The sequence below is a fragment of the Herpailurus yagouaroundi genome, unplaced genomic scaffold (genome assembly GCF_014898765.1).
Source record: "Herpailurus yagouaroundi ecotype Mexico unplaced genomic scaffold, PumYag 192, whole genome shotgun sequence".
Classification (NCBI taxonomy): domain Eukaryota; kingdom Metazoa; phylum Chordata; class Mammalia; order Carnivora; family Felidae; genus Herpailurus; species Herpailurus yagouaroundi.
Genome location: NW_024412423.1, coordinates 10,645,958 through 10,665,923, shown reverse-complemented (window position 1 = coordinate 10,665,923; position 19,966 = coordinate 10,645,958). Strand labels below are relative to the sequence as shown.

The 19,966-nt window shown below is 38.1% G+C and overlaps 1 protein-coding gene across 1 annotated transcript in view; it reads right to left on the bottom strand.

Annotated features, from left to right (window-relative positions):
* Positions 1 to 210: 210 nt before the first annotated feature.
* Positions 211 to 19,966, bottom strand: part of ZNF475 (zinc finger protein 475) — a 131,010-nt gene continuing 111,254 nt past the window's right edge. Inside the window, exon 9 of the mRNA XM_040444323.1 lies at positions 211 to 327. The gene's annotated coding sequence lies outside the window, so the exon portion shown is untranslated. The remainder of the gene's footprint in view (positions 328 to 19,966) is intronic.

Below are 19,966 nucleotides of genomic sequence, written 5' to 3'. Positions count from 1 at the left end.
TACTTGATGCCTTTATTTGGTTCTTTCATATTTCTGCAGCTTCTCATCCATAAAATTAAAAATAGAAGAGAAAGTCATCTTTGGCTTTATAATTAAAGCCTCATTTCATTAAATTGGGTTTCACTGGCAAGACTTAAAGGCATAACCTTCCACTTATTATCACCGTCCTTTACAATTCCTGCACTCATTACTTGTGTTGCAGACGATTGTGGTTCGTGCTTTTCTGTTGATGCTTTTAAAATATATGTCCCTTATTGTTCTTTGGAAAGTGGCCATTGTTCACATGGAGGTTCTCCCAGACTTCCAAGTTCATGTTTGCCAGATGCTCTAGAATAAATGATTATTCAAAACATACTTGAATTTTTTGGTTTTCTCCCAAAGCTTAAGTTTTGTACCCCAAGATCAGTGAAAACTTAAAACATAATTTTCTTCCTATGCATTTAAAACTTAGTCACATCCATACGCCAGACTTGTTTTTCTGTCTGTATACAATGCTAGAGGCATTAACTCTGAAACTCCGGTAGGGTCACCAAGGTGCCTGAGGCCTGGACAAAGGAGTGTGAGGGGATCTGCAAGCCTCAGGAGGATATTGTGGCCAGCCCTGTTCCTGTCATCAGGTCAGCAAGGCTGAATGCTAAACCTGCATGTTAGGATTTTTGCTGTGTGTACCAATGGCCAACCTCAACCTGCTATCCATTATCAAACAAGTGTCATGATTTTACATTAAAAAAGAGAAGTTGTTTACTATGTAAGAAGGCTTTAAAGAGGAGATGCTTGGGATTACCAAAACTGTATGTCTCTGGCCAAAATAAATGTAGGTTGTGGTCATATGGTACTCCATCAACATGATTTTTGTTGCTATAAATTTCTATGTTACTGTATCACTCTATCTTCTTAGCAAGTGCCAGTAACTGTCACAGAGGCATAGTTAAAGAAGTAAGAATGTGAAAAATATGGAAACAGTGGTCTTCAAGGAGCCAGAGAAGAACATAGGTACTTGTAGGTGCTGAGTACAGACGATAAAGTCCAGTTAAGCTTCCAAAAGATAAGTTAGCTGTATATGCAGTCAAGATAGCAGCAAGGGGGCCCAAGGGAGATAACAGCATGGCCCACCCACCAGGGAGGCCATATTCAAAAAGAGACACAGGAACTCAAGGGCAAGTGAGACGCTTAAACCTAAGTTAAAATTCTCACACAGCTACCATTTTGGAATTTTCTAGTGGAGTTGCCAAAAGCAAATTTGGCTCCTGGAGCAAGCTGAAAGAAAGGCATACAAACCAATGGAGGTATGGAAAGTGGTGTTTCTGTTTTACACACACACACACACACACACACACACACACACTCCTTTTGAACAAAGAAGACCCCTGTCCTTGACCTTGATTCCCAGATTCCATCAATCTTAGCAGAGCCAAGAGGGACTGGCAAAGGGACTGGAGTTGGAGAGGGTATGTGAAATTTAAAAACATAAACATCATTAAAAATCATTAAAAATGTTTGTAATCCAAAGTGAATTCATTTGCCTCTGACAGATTAAATGGCTTGAGCTTTCAGTTGCTATTGGCGTTGAAAACTAGGTCTAGGCTATGTCTGCTGCCCAAGGTCACACGGTTTCACAGTGAGGAAGAAGAGTCACCATTTTGCACAAGGGGGAATCTAAGTTTTAAACATGGGTGCCTGGGTGGCTCAGTCAGTTCAGCATGACTCCTGATTTCAGTTCAGGTCATGATCCCAGGGTTATGGGATTGAAGCCTGTGTCAGGCTCTGCACTGAGTATGGATCCTGCTTGAGATTTCCTCTCTCTTTCTCCCTCTGCTCGTCTCCCCCAATAGGTTTCTCTCCCTCCCTCCCTCCCTCCCTCTCTCTCTCTCTCAAAATAAATAAATAAATAAAGTAAAATAAAATATTTTTTCTTCAAGAGAAGTTCTTTGCACCTTGCTCCTTCCGCTGGTTCAAAGCAATAAAGCAAGTTCTTCAGTTTGTTCTTGTTGGAGCACATTGTTGAAATCTCAAACAAGAAGGTATTTTCCTGGGGCGCCCGGGTGGCTCAGTTGGTTGAGTGTCTGACTTTGGCTCAGGTCATGATCTCACGGTTCGGGAGTTCAAGCCCCATGTCGGGCTCTGTACTGACATCTCAGAGCCTGGAGCCTGCTTTGGATTCTGTGTCTCCCTCTCTCTCTACCCCTGACCCACTCTCATTCTGTCTCTGTGTCTCTCAAAAACAAATAAACGTTAAAAAAATAATAAGGGATTTTCCATAACCCCAGTGTAACTCGAAGTTGAAGTGAGTAATCTTTGGTTCCAGAACAAGAAAAATAGCATTTCAGATGGCGAGAAAGCATTTCTTTTTCCTTATGGAATACATGTAAAAACAGATTTGGGATTTTATATTAGAGACTGGGGGAGAGAGTCGAAGTATTTGCCTTCTTTTATTTTTTTTTTTCAACGTTTTTTATTTTATTTTTGGGACAGAGAGAGACAGAGCATGAATGGGGGAGGGGCAGAGAGAGAGGGAGACACAGAAGAGGAAACAGGCTCCAGGCTCCGAGCCATCAGCCCAGAGCCTGACGCGGGGCTCGAACTCACGGACCGCGAGATCGTGACCTGGCTGAAGTCGGACGCTTAACCGACTGCGCCACCCAGGCGCCCCTATTTGCCTTCTTTTAAAATGATGTAACAGAGAATCAAATTTTGGTGATTTAAAAAAAAAATTAACCCTAAATAGAAAAATACCAGCATATGCAAATAAACCTGGAATAGTTACAAATATATATTGTAATATATTATTAATTTTAATAAAAACATGCAGAATATAGCTGGCTTGGGTTTTTACTTCACAGATAGGAAAATGTCATCCAAACTTTCCTTTTCAAAGTCTGGCCCATAGTCTTGTTGCATTAACATCCCTTGGAAGCTTGTGAGAAGTGAAGAATCTTGGGTCTCAACCTAGACATACTGAGTCAGAATCTGCAGTTTAGCAGATCCTTCCGTGACTCAGGTGCACACGAAGGTATCTGAGGCACTGATATAAATTAACGATTCACAAAAGGCAGCATCAACTAGGCTTTGGAAAGCCATCCTTCCCTCCAGCAACCAGCCACCCATGAATCTCCAAGCAAAGCAGAAAATTATGTCTGCTATGCAAACATAAATTCAAAATGAGCCCCTGAATGCTGCCTTTAAACATTCTGGGACCACCACCTACTTCTTCACTTTTCTGGTTCTTTCTCTGAAATACTTCCTAGGGTAAAGAGCTTTACTTTTTGTGCAGATTTTTTTTTTTTTTTCTTTTTGGCTGTGACCTTGCAAGCTTGGAACACAGCAATGGAAAGGTTAACAGTGGATGCCTGGGTACTCAGTTGGTTACGTGTCTGAATCTTGATTTCAGCTCAGGTCATGATGTCATGGTTGTAGGATCAAATCCCCCATTGGGCCCTAGGCTGGGCTGGAAGCCTGTTTAAGATTCTCTCTCTCCAGGGTTGCCTGGGTGGCTCAGTCGGTTAAGCGTCCGACTTCAGCTCAGGTCACGATCTCACGGTCCGTGAGTTCGAGCCCCACGTCGGGCTCTGGGCTGATGGCTCGGAGCCTGGAGCCTGCTTCCGATTCTGTATCTCCCTCTCTCTCTGCCCTTCCCCCGTTCATGCTCTGTCTCTCTCTGTCTCAAAAATAAAAATAAACATTAAAAAAAAAAGATTATTTCTCTCCGTCTCTGTGCCTCTCCCCCACTTGCATGCACTCAAGTGTGCTCTCCTTTAAAAAGAAAAAAAATGGTAACAGAAAGAAATAATAGCAAGAGGTTTATAGGAAACAAAACTAAGTGAGGGAAAGACAAGGCAGAGATGCAAAAGAGCAAAAACAGCATGACTTATAGAAATATCTACATATTTTATTTTACCTTGAAAAAAGACTTGTCTGTCTAAATATAACAATGCTGCATGATAATAGTTTTCCATTGTTGTGCTAATTAAAAATTGGTAAATTCTCAAATAATATGCAAAAGTAGGCCGAAAAAAAAATGTCCAAAAACATCATCATGAAGAGACAAACTTTCTTTGCTCTTTTAGTGATTCAACATCCACCTATCCTTTTCCAGGTAATCTTACCACCAATTTTATTCAGGGACACTCCCCTCTCCTCTCCTCCCCCCCTGCCTCACCCATTGCTCAAGCTACATGCTATAGGTTTATGATATATGAATATATGGCTATATGAATATACATGTGCATATGTGGTAGAACATGAGATACAGCACACTGTGTTACCTTCCAGGTAACAGTGTTGATTTGGGTGTGTGCACATGTCCCAACTTAGGTAACCAGGCTCAATGTACCTAGAGCTTTCAATTAGGTAATCAGGAAAAGACTTTCTCTTTCATTTTAGTACTGAAGTGGGAAGGAGTTGCAAAAGCGGTGGCAGCCATTTTGTCACCATGAGGGGAGACACTGTTCTGAAAACAGATCCACCACAAAGGAAGTAGGGCAGAAACTTGGAAACAGAGAAAAGCTGGCTCTTCCTGACAACCTTGTTTCAAGCCTTGAAAAAGATTTGCCTCAAATCAAACCAGAATGCTGTACTTTTTGCTGAGCCCAAAAATTCTCCTTCTGCTTAAGTTGGTTTGGTCTGAGTTTCTGTCACTTATATTTAATGGAACTATAAGTGATACATGATTGTAAAAGTTTGTGTGTTTCTATGGGTACATCTACAAAGGTGGATTTTATTATACATAATTTCATACTAAGTTGATTCTCTACCTTGTATTTTTAACCTGATTTTCTCAACCAAAATATATAACATGAACATTTTTCTGGGTAATTATATACAGATATGTATAATTGTTTTATTGGATATATAATGTTCTATAATTTTTACATTAATTTGTTGAATCAGTTTCATACTGTGGGACAGCTATAGATTGTTTAACACATTAAAGAAAAAAATATATATATATATATAAATTTAACCTATACAATGATCTCCTTGGGGAAAAAAGTTTAGAAGTACAATTTTTAGGCCAAAGGTATCTAATTTAAGACATTATACACCCACTCTACATTCCAGAAATCTATAGAATTACATTCCCACCAATTAGACTTGAACATTTCAGTGTTCCCTATAGTCATATAAACATCTGTTAATTTCATGAGTAAAAAATAATATGTATAATTTCTTTTCCATTTGTCTATTAGTGAGAGTGACTATTTTCCACATTTACCAGTTCTTATATTTCTCCTTTTGTAAAACACCAGTTTTGTTATTTATTTATTTTTACTACTGTTTCTGTTGGAGTGGTTGTTTTATTGATATGCTAGAACTCTTTATATATCATGTGTATTAACTCTTTCTCAAATATTTCCTGGCTTGTATTTTTGGATTTACTTTCAAACCTTACTTCATGGTACAGAAACTTTCAAGTATAATGCATTCAAACTTACCAAAATATAATTACGGATCCTAAGTTACTTATCTTCCTTAGAAAGATTTTCTTATTCTAAGATTATAAAATTATTCATCCTTACCCTATTTTCTTCTAGTATTTTACGTATTATTCCTTTCTTTCCTTACCTTTTTTCACTTTATGTATACATTCAAAACTTTGATTCATCTAGAACTTATTTTCTCATTAGGAATACAGCTGTTTCCCCCCCCCAAATTAGCCAGTCATTCCAGTGTTACTTGTTGGAAATTCTGTTCATCTTCTCACCAATGTGAAATGCCATTCTTATCAAATACTTTACTATCACATATCCTTCGGTCTATTTCTGGCTACTTTATTATGTTTCAATTCAGACTCCTTCTGCGCCTCTTGTAGCACTTCTGTTTTAGATATTGTGTTTTTTAAAGTTTATTTATTTTGAGAGAAAGAGAGGCAGAGAGAGAATCCGAAGGAGTTTCTTCCCTGTCAGCACAGAGGCTGACTCTGGGCTAGATCTCACTAATCATGAGATCATGACCAGAGCCAAAGCCAAGAGTTGGATGCTTAACTGGCTAAGCCACCCAGGTGCCCCTCTGTTTTAGGTATTTTAATTTATCGATGTTAATATATTAATAAGTAGGATATACATTCTTATAGTTCTTTTCTTAATTCTTCAAAATTTTCTGAGCCTTATCTATTTTTAAAAATTAAGTTTAAAAAAGTGACAAGTTCCTAAAAAAACATTTCTTCAATATTGAACAAAAAATATGTGGCTATCATAGATTATTTGGAAGAAAGTGAATCAATGAATACCCTTAAAATATTTTTTATTAAACAAAAACATGGCCTGTATTTTTATTTATTAAAGTATATTTAATACCCTTTAGTAGAATGGTTCACTTTTCTTTTACATGCTTGTAGAATATTTTGTAATCAGTTTATTCATGCCCATTTTATTTTCTTTTGGTGTTTTTATGACTTTTTGAAGACCACTTTCCTCATAGTATCTTTTCTTTTGCCAAATTTGGATTATTACCATGATAAGAATATTTTATTTATAATTCGGGGGAGCTCAAAGATTTATTTTATTTTTAACTAGTCAATTAATTAAAATAATGAAAATTAATAATTTAATAAAATTTTCATTAAGTCAGGAATGGGTCCTCAATTTAATCAGATACCTTTTAGCATCTGCAATGACCTGCCTTATTGCAAGAAATCAACTGTATACCTTCTTGGAGTTAAGCCCAGTTGGTTACGTTGTATTGTTCTTTTAAGGTACTTCTAAATTCTTTCTGCTAATATAAGATTAAGGATTCTTATGAGGAAGAAAGAAGGGGAGGGGAAGAGGGAGAGAGAATCTGTTAGATGTTACTATCACATCCATGTGCTGGTGTCATAAAGGAATTTGCAGAGAATTCCTTGTTTTGTGTTGCTCTGGAACAAATTTAAATCATATTGGAGTAATCTGTTTCTTGGAAGAATGAAACAAAAAATGACCAAAGACTCCTTCTGTGTCAGAAGCTTTTGGGGAAATTTTGACAACATTCCCGATTTCTCCCACAATTTGAGGTCTATTTATTTCTTCTTGAAAAAAAAAAAAATCCAAGCTTTAAAAGTTATGGGTAGGGGCGCCTGGGTGGCTCAGTTGGTTGAGCGTCCGACTTCAGCTCAGGTCACGATCTCGCGGTCCGCGAGTTCGAGCCCCGCGTTGGGCTCTGTGCTGACCGCTCAGAGCCTGGAGCCTGTTTCAGATTCTGTGTCTCCCTCTCTCTCTGACCCTCCCCCGTTCATGCTGTGTCTCTCTCTGTCTCAAAAATAAATAAACGTTAAAAAATTTAAATAAAATAAAATAAAATAAAAGTTATGGGTATAGTGTTGTGCAAAGTATTTTCATATGATGATTTTTCTCATCATCTGCAGTCATCTTCCCTTTTCATTGCTTATTTTACGAACCTGTGTTTCTTTCCTCTGCTTTCTGTTCTAGCCCATGTGCAGTATTGGTAAATGATTTATTTATTTAGTTGTCTTTGATGTTTTTCCTCCCCACAGAACCAAGTCTATCCCTTTTCTCTTTCTGCATTTTTCCTCATTTTAAAAAATTCCTTCCTTCTGTTTTCCTAACGTTTATTTTGGTTTTCACTGTCCTCACTTAACAAATGGCACCTTATTCACTTACTTCTATTTTTTTCTGAGTGATATAAATGTATACACTTTAAATATTTTTGTCTCCGGGATAGAAGGAACATACTTAAAGATCATAAAAGCCATTTATGAAAAGCCCACAGCTAACATCATCCTCAACGGGGAAAAACTGAGAGCTTTTTCCCTGAGATCAGGAACACGACAGGGATGCCCACTCTCACCGCTGTTGTTTAACATAGTGTTGGAAGTTCTAGCATCAGCAATCAGACAACAACAGGAAATCAAAGGCATCCAAATTGGCAAAGATGAAGTCAAGCTTTCGCTTTTTGCAGATGACATGATATTATACATGGAAAATCCGATAGACTCCACCAAAAGTCTGCTAGAACTGATCCATGAATTCAGCAAAGTTGCAGGATACAAAATCAATGTACAGAAATCAGTTGCATTCTTATACACTAACAATGAAGCAACAGAAAGACAAATAAGGAAACTGATCCCATTCACAATTGCACCAAGAAGCATAAAATACCTAGGAATAAATCTAACCAAAGATGTAAAGGATCTGTATGCTGAAAACTATAGAAAGCTTATGAAGGTAATTGAAGAAGATTTAAAGAAATGGAAAGACATTCCCTGCTCATGGATTGGAAGAATAAATATTGTCAAAATGTCAATACTACCCAAAGCTATCTACACATTCAATGCAATCCCAATCAAAATTGCACCAGCATTCTTCTCGAAACTAGAACAAGCAATCCTAAAATTCATATGGAACCACAAAAGGCCCCGAATAGCCAAAGTAATTTTGAAGAAGAAGACCAAAGCAGGAGGCATCACAATCCCAGACTTTAGCCTCTACTACAAAGCTGTCATCATCAAGACAGCATGGTATTGGCACAAAAACAGACACATAGACCAATGGAATAGAATAGAAACCCCAGAACTAGACCCACAAACGTATGGCCAACTCATCTTTGACAAAGCAGGAAAGAACATCCAATGGAAAAAAGACAGTCTCTTTAACAAATGGTGCTGGGAGAACTGGACAGCAACATGCAGAAGGTTGAAACTAGACCATTTCTCACACCATTCACAAAAATAAACTCAAAATGGATAAAGGACCTGAATGTGAGACAGGAAACCATCAAAACCCTAGAGGAGAAAGCAGGAAAAGACCTCTCTGACCTCAGCCGTAGCAATCTCTTACTCGACACATCCCCAAAGGCAAGGGAATTAAAAGCAAAAGTGAATTACTGGGACCTTATGAAGATAAAAAGCTTCTGCACGGCAAAGGAAACAACCAACAAAACTAAAAGGCAACCAACGGAATGGGAAAAGATATTTGCAAATGACATATCGGACAAAGGGCTAGTATCCAAAATCTATAAAGAGCTCACCAAACTCCACACCCGAAAAGCAAATAACCCAGTGAAGAAATGGGCAGAAAACATGAATAGACACTTCTCTAAAGAAGACATCCGGATGGCCAACAGGCACATGAAAAGATGTTCAGCGTCGCTCCTTATCAGGGAAATACAAATCAAAACCACACTCAGATATCACCTCACGCCAGTCAGAGTGGCCAAAATGAACAAATCAGGAGACTCTAGATGCTGGAGAGGATGTGGAGAAACGGGAACCCTCTTGCACTGTTGGTGGGAATGCAAATTGGTGCAGCTGCTCTGGAAAGCAGTGTGGAGGTTCCTCAGAAAATTAAAAATAGACCTACCCTATGACCCAGCAATAGCACTGCTAGGAATTTATCCAAGGGACACAGGAGTACTGATGCATAGGGGCACTTGTACCCCAATGTTCATAGCAGCACTCTCAACAATAGCCAAATTATGGAAAGAGCCTAAATGTCCATCAACTGATGAATGGATAAAGAAATTGTGGTTTATATACACTATGGAATACTACGTGGCAATGAGAAAAAATGAAATATGGCCTTTTGTAGCAACGTGGATGGAACTGGAGAGTGTGATGCTAAGTGAAATAAGCCATACAGAGAAAGACAGATACCATATGGTTTCACTCTTATGTGGATCCTGAGAAACTTAACAGGAACCCATGGGGGAGGGGAAGGAAAAAAAAAAAAAGAGTTTAGAGTGGGAGAGAGCCAAAGCATAAGAGACTGTTGAGAACTGAGAACAAACTGAGGGTTGATGGGGGGTGGGAGGGAGGAGAGGGTGGGTGATGGGTATTGAGGAGGGCACCTTTTGGGATGAGCACTGGGTGTTGTATGGAAACCAATTTGACAATAAATTTCATATATAAATAAAAAAAATAAATAAATAAAAAAGAAAAAAAAATAAATATTTTTGTCTCACTAGTATTTTTTACATATTGACAATTGTGATTTTATTGATTCATCAACCTGAGAATTATTTAATAGTTTTTGTTTTGTTTTTAATTTTTATATTTTGGAGAGAGAGTGGGGGAGACGGGCAGAAGGAGGGAGGGAGAGAGAGGGGGGAGGGAGAGAGAGAGAGAGAGAGAGAGAGAGAATCCCAAGCAGACTCCATGCTCAGCAAAGAGCCTGACTTGGAGCTGGATCCTGTGACTCTGTGATCATGACCTGAGCTGAAATCAAGAGTCAGAAGCTCAACCAAGTGAGCCACCCACGTGCCCCAGTTTTTGTTTTGTTTCTAATTTTCTTAATTGGTTCTAGCATTGAATGCATTTTGGTCAGAGAATGTTACCTATAGTATTTCTACTTGGGGGAACTTACCAGGTTTTCTGTTTCAAAAAATGATAAATATATGAATATCTATAGGTCCTTAAAAATATACATTTTATTATTTTTAAAATTGGGTATTTAACAAGTGTGTCTCTGTTAATTACTGTTTTCTCTTTTTGGTCAATAAAGAAAGAGAGGTGTCACCTTCCACTAGTGTTATGTTTCTGTAAATGTATCTTTTATCTTCTGTAATTGTGTATTTTATTCATTTTTAAAAAATTTTAATGTTTATTTATTTTTGAGAGAGAGAGACAGAGAGTGAGCAGGGGAGGGGCAGAGAGAGAGGGAGACACAGAATCCGAAGCAGGCTCCAGGCTCCCAGCCATCAGCCCAGGGCCCGACGTGGGGCTCGAACTCACGGACCGCAAGATCGTGACCTGAGCTGAAGTCGGACGCTCAACCGACTGAACCACCCAGGTGCCCCATCATATTTTTCCTCATAAGGAATATGAAATAATTGTAACTGTTCTGTAGGTTTTAACCTACATCATTAAGTGATAAAAGGCTTGCAGCCCAAACTTCCCTCTGCTTGATATTAGTACGAAGTTTCCAGCTGCCATTTTGCTTATTTAGTAGATCATTATGCTGTTTTTTTTTTATTGGCAAGCCAATATATTAAAGTTCTTGTCATATGAATGTTCTTTTCTACATTTAACATCATGTGTTTTTCTTTGCGATCTGTTACTATATCGTTTGAAAAAAAAATAGACTATTTGAAGTTCAAATAGCAATTGTAGTTATAATTTTATTCATTTATTTATTTTTAATGTTTTTTACTTATATTAGAGAGAGAGAGAGAAAGAGGAAGCGAGAGCAAGCTAGGAAGAGGCAGAGAAAGTGAGGGAGTTCGAAACAGGCTCCAGGCTCCAAGCTGTCAGCACAGAGTCCTGTATGGAGCTCAAACTCACTAGCCTTGAGATCATGAACAAACTGAGCCACCCAGGTGCCCCTAGTTGTAATTTTAAGCAGTATGTTTAAACCTATGGCTTTCAAAGTATCAATTTTCACTTGAAGCATAGTTACTTCGTCTCATTCTGGGAAATGAGGAAATAAATGTACAATCGAATTTTAGTTTGTAAGTGCTTACTGTCACCTTTCTTGTTCTAAACCTCCAAGGGTTGGTACACAAATCACTGTAACATTGACTTGGGCCATGCTTGTACCTCTAAGTTGGTGGTCCAGAGAAATACCCATTGCATTGCTAAAAATGAAACCAAGGGATTAGTAACTGCAATAATTGTGTGAGGACACACATTTTAGAACTTAAACTTCTTACGGACAACTTTATCTCTTTACCTACAGTGACAACAGAGAGACTGTCTCAAAACTGAAAATTGTTAGCATAAATGACCCACTCTTGCTTTCCTTGACTTCACACACTTCAGGGACTGCACAGCCATTGTATTTTAGATTTCGCGCCTACTTATCACCAAAATGCAAAAGAGTACAAACAACAGGAAAACAAATCCGCTGAAAGATAACGCTCCACTCCACATTGACAGAGGAAATCTGTCCTATATTGATTACACAATTACGTAGCTTGATTCCTTTCTTATTTTTTGAATGATAATATTCCTTATGGCATTATATTAAAACTGAACCCGTGGCAGGGGAATAGGGAGGAGAACGGGAAGGAAGTTTATTTTCCCAGCCACCCAAATTGTGGCCAACTGGCGGAAAATACCAAACACAGTAAGTAGTACATCACCCTGCCCTAGGCTCAAAAGGAAAGTAATAGTCATCTTTCCCATCTAGTTCCCAAGCACCAGAATGAATTCTGAGAATTACACCATTTTCTCCACGGAGTTGCCTTTCTAGATGTGTGTGTGTGTGTGTGTGTGTGTGTGTGTGTGTGTGTGATATATACGTGTGTGTGCACGTGTGAATCCTCATGTACACATGGATGCCTGCTAAAAATGTCTTGCTTCAAATTCTCTTTTCTCATGTAAACACATTCCTAGTCCCTTCTTACATTGAATTCTGCAAAGTGAGCCCTTGCAGTGCCCCATGCCTGCTTCAGCTCCCCAAGAATCAGAATCAGGAGGATCTAAGTCTTCTAAGGGACTTCTTAGGGTGGTGTCCCAGGGAAGTTTGCATGACAACACAGTGATTTAGGAATAATACATAATTTTTTCTCTCTGCTTTGGAAACTAAAAGGTTGTCTCCTTTTCTCTCTTTTGTTTCCCTTTTACTGTTGAATTTTATTAACAATATACAAAGTATTAGAAATCTTTTGGATCCGATTATGATTTTGGTCCAGAAAAATGTGTAATCCCCAATGAAGAATATATTAAAAGAGCCAACTCCTTTCCAAAACTGTAGTAATCAGATGTAAGTCTATGAATAGCTTTTGGCTTGGCGAGGAAACTCGCTCCTTCACCCCATGTTTTTTTGACTTAAGCTATAAACATAATAGTAATCTGTTTTGTTTATCAGTCAGGGTTCTTGCAAAAAACAGCTGGCACATTCAAATTGGATAATTTGAGGATTGTTTAAAAAGACACCCTTGCAAAGCTATGAGCAGGGCCTAGAGAAACCCCAAGGGATGGTGCAGGACTTGGGGAAAGTAACTCTAAAAAAGCACTTTTGCTCCATGCCTGAGAAATCAAGGGGAGGAAATTGCTACTGGAAGAGGGAAAAAGGGAACTGGGCGAAGAAGGTTGGGGTCTTCAACTCCCTGGCCAGTTCAAATCAACCCGCAAGGAGGAAACGGGTATAAAAGCCTGAACCTCACCCTGTTCCTCCCTCAGGTCCACTGGCACTTCCACTGATCAACCCTAGCAAATCTCAAAGACAAGGGAGCCCATAACTCTGGATGTAAGTTGGCCTCTTGACGTGCAGTGTGGCAGAAAGCACGAAGAGATCCGGCACATTTCTATTAAAAGCCACCGGTGTCTAATCAATGGTATCGAAGCAGTGTTGTATGTTGACAGATGGTAGGCTCCACTTGTGAGCAAAACGTAACACACAGGGTTATCGAATCCCTACGTTGTGCACCTGAAAGTAACGTAACACGTGTGCCAACTCGACTTCAGTTAAAAAAAAAATAATTAATTAAAAAAAACCAACGAATATCTATTCAACAACTACACTTGAGGAATTAGCTTCCAAAATCTCACCAGCTACAGGGACTGGAATCCAAGGAGAACTTTCCTATGGAAATTGAGTCTCTAGGTTTCAGGACATTGCTATTGGAAAATGAAAGCAACTTGAACTTGGCTGCCATAAGGCGTGCACTCCAATACTGATTGCATCTTGGGCTAGATGACTTTGAATGAGTCCCTTCTGATCCCTGATACTCAATGGTATCCATCAGAATGGTGACAATAATCACACCTTTTTTGCTTTTGTCGTGGGATTGCTGCTAGTATAAAATTACGGAGCGTATACAAACATGTTCTAGGTGTAATAAACTCGAATTTTAATTTGCTTTGGAACAACTTTTCTGAAGCCATGGCATTTTCGACCTTTTTACACGTCACACTTTCTTCCTTGGAAAAAGGAGGTCCTGTTGTCAAAGTCGTTTGGTCATTTAACAGTTTAGACATTTTGAGTGTGCAGAGTGTATACAAAGAATTTCCCCAGGGAATTTTCAATTTCCCTCATCACATCAAGGAAATCTTATAAATAATGTTGGAGAGAGAGAGACTGCTTTGCTCATTAATGACATACAGTTACCTCCAGAGACAGGGTCTGCCTTGCCAAGAATACTGCTGATCTGGCTCCAGCTAGGGAGATAAAGAGATGACGCGATAGGCATTGCATTAAGGACCCTTGAGTATTGTCTTCTCGGCTCTCCCCCTCTGGAGCTGGTTCCAGAGGTTATGGAAAGCCATCGAAACTGCAATCAATAGGTAATTTGGAACGTATGCTCAGGGAGTAGTCAAACAACAAGAGAGATTCTAATTTGGGAGACTTTAACAAACCTTTTTAAGAAATACAACAAGTAGACCAACAAATTTTATCTGAGGTAGACAAAAATGCCACAAAACAAAACAAACAAAAACTCATAAAGGATGGGGAAAAAAGAGAGAAACTGAGAAACACACAAAATGATAATCATAAAAAATGGGCTTGGAAGTATTTGATACGATATTAAATATAAAGGAACCAAATAGTTAACATAAGCTAGAGGAAGAATGAAAAAACACAGGCAAGGAAACTTGAAGAGGAATTAAAAGGTAGAAATAGAAATTAATTCTTTAAGGGGAGCCTGGGTGGCTCAGTCGGTTAAGCGGCCGACTTCGGCTCAGGTCATGATCTCACAGTCAGTGAGTTCAAGCCCCGCGTTGGGCTCTGTGCTGACAGCTCAGAGTCTGGAGCCTAGTTAGGATTCTGTGTCTCCCTCTCTCTGACCCTCCCCCGTTCATGCTCTGTCTCTCTCTGTCTCAAAAATAAATAAACGTTAAAAAAAAATTAAAAAAAAAGAAATTAATTCTTTAAAAAATAATAGCACAACAGCATATATACATTAACTGAAATTGTTGCCTCTTTGAAAGTTCCAATAAAATAAACAAAACCTTTAGTAATTTGATCAAGACTAAAAAACGGTGGAATGATAAAGAGATCAAAATTTTAAATACAAACATTTTTTTGAAAATAGAGAATATTTTTACACAAAGTAATTTTTTATTTAAAAACTTTTTTTTAACATTTATTCATTTTTTTTGAGAGACAGAGAGAGACAGAGTGTGAGTTGGGGAGGGGCAGAGAGAGAGGGAGACCCAGAATCCAAAGCAGGTTCCAGGCTCTGAGCTGTCAACAGAGAGACTGACGCAGGGCTCGAACTCACAAACCATGAAATCATGACCTGAGCTGAATTCGAATGCTTAACCAACTGAGCCACCCAGGTGCCCCAACACAAAGTAGTTTTTAAAGCCAAAATGACTGACTTTCTTAGAAAAATAGAAATTAATAAGATTACCTTAAGAAGTTAAAAAAATAGAATAGTCCAGCAGCATAGATAAAAAGCAAATACAATAAAAAACCAGGACCCAAACATTTTATGGATGGATGATACAAAATCAGACTATAAGATTAAAAGAAGAAAACACAACAGTCCTGCTCTTGTAGAGAGTTGCAAAAACACAAAATAAAATATTAGCACGTTTTCTTATTGAAGAAATGATCACCAGAATAAGGCTCATTAACATTTGTCACCATAGCATAGAAAATATTAGAACTTCATTAAAAGGACCATACACATCATGATCAAAAAGGGTTTAACACAGTATTGCTAAATGTTGGAAAAGTAATAGATAAATAGGTGACAAGAGAACAGTGTAGAGAATCCGGAATCCAGAAATGCATTTATATGTGTATGTGTCTGAGGGACTTTACATAAAAAGTGATGTTGGAAACACTGGCTTCCTTTTAAAAAATAGGTTCGTACTTCACTCAATTTTTGAACGTTAGAAAACATGGTAAGTATAAAACAAGAATAATAAACATTCCGACCAAAAAGGATGAAAATAATAATGATAGATATTGGGAAATTAATAATCTAATTGATCAAGAGAACAGACTGGACAATCTGGAAATAAATTCGTGTAGGAAAATGATGTACTACACAACAAATGGTATTTAGACAATTATCCATTTATTTTTTATGTTTATTTATTTTTGAGAGAGAGGCAGACAGAACAGGAGTGGGGGAGGGGCAGAGAGAGAAGGAAACAGAATCCGAAGCAGGCTCCAGGCTCCACCAAGCTGTCAGCACACAGCCCGATGCAGGGCTCAAACCCACCAACTGTGAGATGGTGACCTGAGCTGAAGTCGGATGCTTATCCGACTGAACCACCCAGGCACCCCTACAATTATCCATTTAAAGTGAAAAAGAAATTAAAGTTAGATCTCCACTTTATTCCATGCCAAAAATTAAAGAAATAATTTTAGTTGGATTAGTGAGCATGCTTAAAACAAAACAAACAATAGAACTTTGAAAGTGCTACAAGAAACAATATAGAATATATATTTTTATATATTTTGGGGATAAGGAATACGTTATAGGGAAAAGAACACAAGGTTCAGAATCTCTGGTGAAAAAGATCAAGTTTTTCTATGTAAAACTTCTAAAACTTTTTGGGCATTTCAATACTGGCATGGTACAAAAATCTCCATCCACATGTGCTCTGTTACTCTCATGGATTGTAACTGAAAACTCTAGACAAAATACACACAAAAAAATACTTGAGGACCATGAAAAGTGGAAAAAAAAAAAACAAAACAAAACAGGTTGATTGTGGAAAGGAGTTGTAACCTGGAGAAGTAATGACATTGGAATGAGTTTCTCCTTTTTTTCTCTTCTCTCTTGTGGTTTTGCCCGAACAGCAGGCTGGTTCTCAAGTGCTACATCAGTGATAACTGTGAGTGACTAAAATTCCAAGAAATATCCCATATATGTGGCCGGGGAGTGAGGAATACAAGTTTCCAGGGCCCGGAGTATGACAGAAGAACCCCAGAGGGTAGAGCTAGAGAAAGGCATGCCCCAATTCTCAGTTTGAGCCTGTGCAAGTCTTAAGCACAGCCTGAAGTTGTGGGGGATGTCTACACCCATCTCTCGGCACTCACAGAGCAGTGAGACAGAAAACCTGCAGAGATACAGAAGACCTGAATAACACCATCAACCATCTTGATCTAATTTACAGAACACGGCATTCCAAAACTACAGGATACAGGTTTTTTCCCCAAGTACTCAAAGAACACTGACAAACACAGATCATATGTGGGGTCATGGAACATGTTTTTGTAGAAGTAAAAGGATCAAAACTATATAAAGTGAGTTCTCTTACTAGAAAGAATTAAGTGAGAAATCAATAACAGTAACACATCCTAGGAAAATCCTAAATATCTGGAACTTAAATAATAGTCATGGGTTAAAAATGAAATCACGGGCAGGGGGCGGGGGTGCCTGGGTGGCTCAGTCAATTAAGCATCTGACTCTTGACTGGCTGAGGTCATGATCTCACAGTTCATGAATTCAAGCCCTCCATCAGGCTCTGCAGTAATAGTGTGGAGCCTGCTTGGGATTCTCTCTCTCTCTCCCTCCCCTGCTCGCTCTCTCTCTCTCTCCAAATAAGCTTAAAGAAATGAAATCATTTTTATTTGAATGACAATGAAAATACAGAATTTCAAATTTGTGGGATGATGCTCATGCAATGGATCCAGAATAAATAAAACATTCTCGAAGAACAAAATTGGAAGACTCATGTTTCTCTATTTCAAACCTTACTACAAATCTAAAGTTATCAATACCATATGGTACTGGTTTAAAACTAAACATAGATTAATATAATAGAATTAGAGTACGCCCACACATACACACATACACACACATGCATACACAAACCTTCACCTTTATGGATACTTTATTTCCAACCAGAGTTATATTAGAAATTAGAAGAAGGATCTAAAAGCACCGACTTGAGTTTCACTTAAAGAAACCAGAAAAAAGAAGAGTGAAGTAATAATAAAGATAAGAACAGAAATCAATAAAATGGAAAGTGGACAAAAAACTAAACAAAGCCAAAAATGGACTTTTTGAAGACAGCAACAAATTGGACAAAATTCTACCAAGATTAATCAAGAAAAAAAAGAGAAGAAAAATCACCAATATCACTAATTAAGAGGGTTAGCAATATTGCAAGCATTGTAGAACAGTAAGACAATTCTATGAATAACTTTATGCTAAAAAATTGGACTATGGCGATGAATACATTTCCAAAAAATATAACATACTAAAATTAACATAAGAAAAAACATATTACAAACTGAGGGTTGATGGGAGGTGGGGGAGAGGGGAAAGTGGGTGATAGGCATTGAGGAGGGCACCTGTTGGGATGAGTGCTGGGTATTGCATGAAAACCAATCTGACAATAAATTTTATTACATATAAAAAAAAGAAAAAAAATATTATGAGTCACTCTCCATCTATTAAGGCAAAGTACTTTGTTATCAAAGCCTTTCCAGCAAGACAAAGTCCAGGTCCCAATGATTTCACTGGTGAATTCTATCAAGCACTGGAGGAAGATATAAAACCAATCTTACTCAAATATATTTTTTAAAAAAGAGGAAGAGGGATCACTGCCCAACTATTTAGTAAAGCCAGTATGTATGGTCAATTGGGTCTTGACAAAGTTGCCAATACTATTAAATTGGAAAGTGATTTTAACAAATATTGTCGTATCGAATGGATATTCTGAGGGCAAATATAAGCATCAACCCTCACATCACATGATACCCAGTATTTAACTCAAGGAGAATCATAGACACAAATATAATACACAAAATGAGAAAACTTCTAGAAGAAAGTATAAGAAAAAAATCTTTGCAATCTTGGGGTAGGTAGTTACTTTTTAAATAGAATACTGAAAGCACGAAGCATAAAATAAAAATTGGTAAGTTGGATCTACTAAAAACTAGCAACATTTTCTTACTGAAAACCACCACTAAGAAAACATAAAATGGCGGGCCATGAAGGATGGGAAACTACTGGCAAACTAGATATCAAATGACTTGTATCCAGAATACATAAAGCACTCCTATAACTCAACTGTAAAGACGAAAAACCTCTCAAAAAAAAAGTGGAAAATTTGAAGAGATTCTTTACAAAAGAAGCTATATTAGTGGGTAATAATCCCATGAAATGATGATCAATATCATTAGTCATCAGGGAAATGCATTAAAACCACATTGAGATACAACTGTATACTCATTAGAATGGGTAAAATTAACAAAAGCTGACCATACCAAGTGTTGGCAAGGATGTGGAAAAAGTGGGACTTTCCAAGTACTGCTGGTAAGTATGTAAAATTATACAATTACAATAGAAAAGAACTGATAAGCTGTGGGCCTTAGCTACCTGTTCCCATTTATCATGAAACCTTTTAAGAGAGTCTACATTTGCTCTCCAAATTCTCAGGTTCCATTATCACTCAAGTCAAGCTTTAAAAAAATTTTTTTTTAAATGTTTATTTATTTTTGAGAAAGGCAGACACATAGTGTGAACAGGAGAGGGGCAGAGAGAGAGGGAGACACAGAATCGGAACCAGGCTCCAGCTGTCGGCATAGAGCCAGACATGGGGCTTGAAGCCACAAATTGTGAAATCATGCCCCTAGCCAAAGTCGGACGCCCAACCAACTGAACCTCCCAGGAGCCCCTCAAGTCAAGCTTTTAAATTCTTACCAACTTCACTTAAGCCTCTCTTGCGAAAATGACCAACGAACTTCCTCTAGACCAAATGTTTCTAACCCTGTACAACTTATATGTTGAAATCCTGACTCCCAGGAGGATGGTCTTAGGAGGTGAGGCCTTTAGGAGGTGATTAGATCATTCTTGGTATTAGTGCCCTTAGAAATCAGCACTCACAGAGTTCCCTCACCCCTTCCACTATGTGAGGACACAGCATGATAACTGCTGTTTAGGAACCAGACTGTGGCCCTCCCCAGACAGAGAATTTCCCTCGATCTTGGACTTCCCAGCCTCCAGAACTGTGAGAAATAAATTTATGTTCCTATTATCTTGAATGGACTAAGACATATTGGTATTGAAAGTGAGGTGAAGCTTTAACAAATACCTAAACAGCTCTGGAACTGGACATTGAGTAGATGCTGGAGGATTTTTGAGGTACTTTCTAGAAAAAGCCTATCTTGCCCTGAGCAGACCA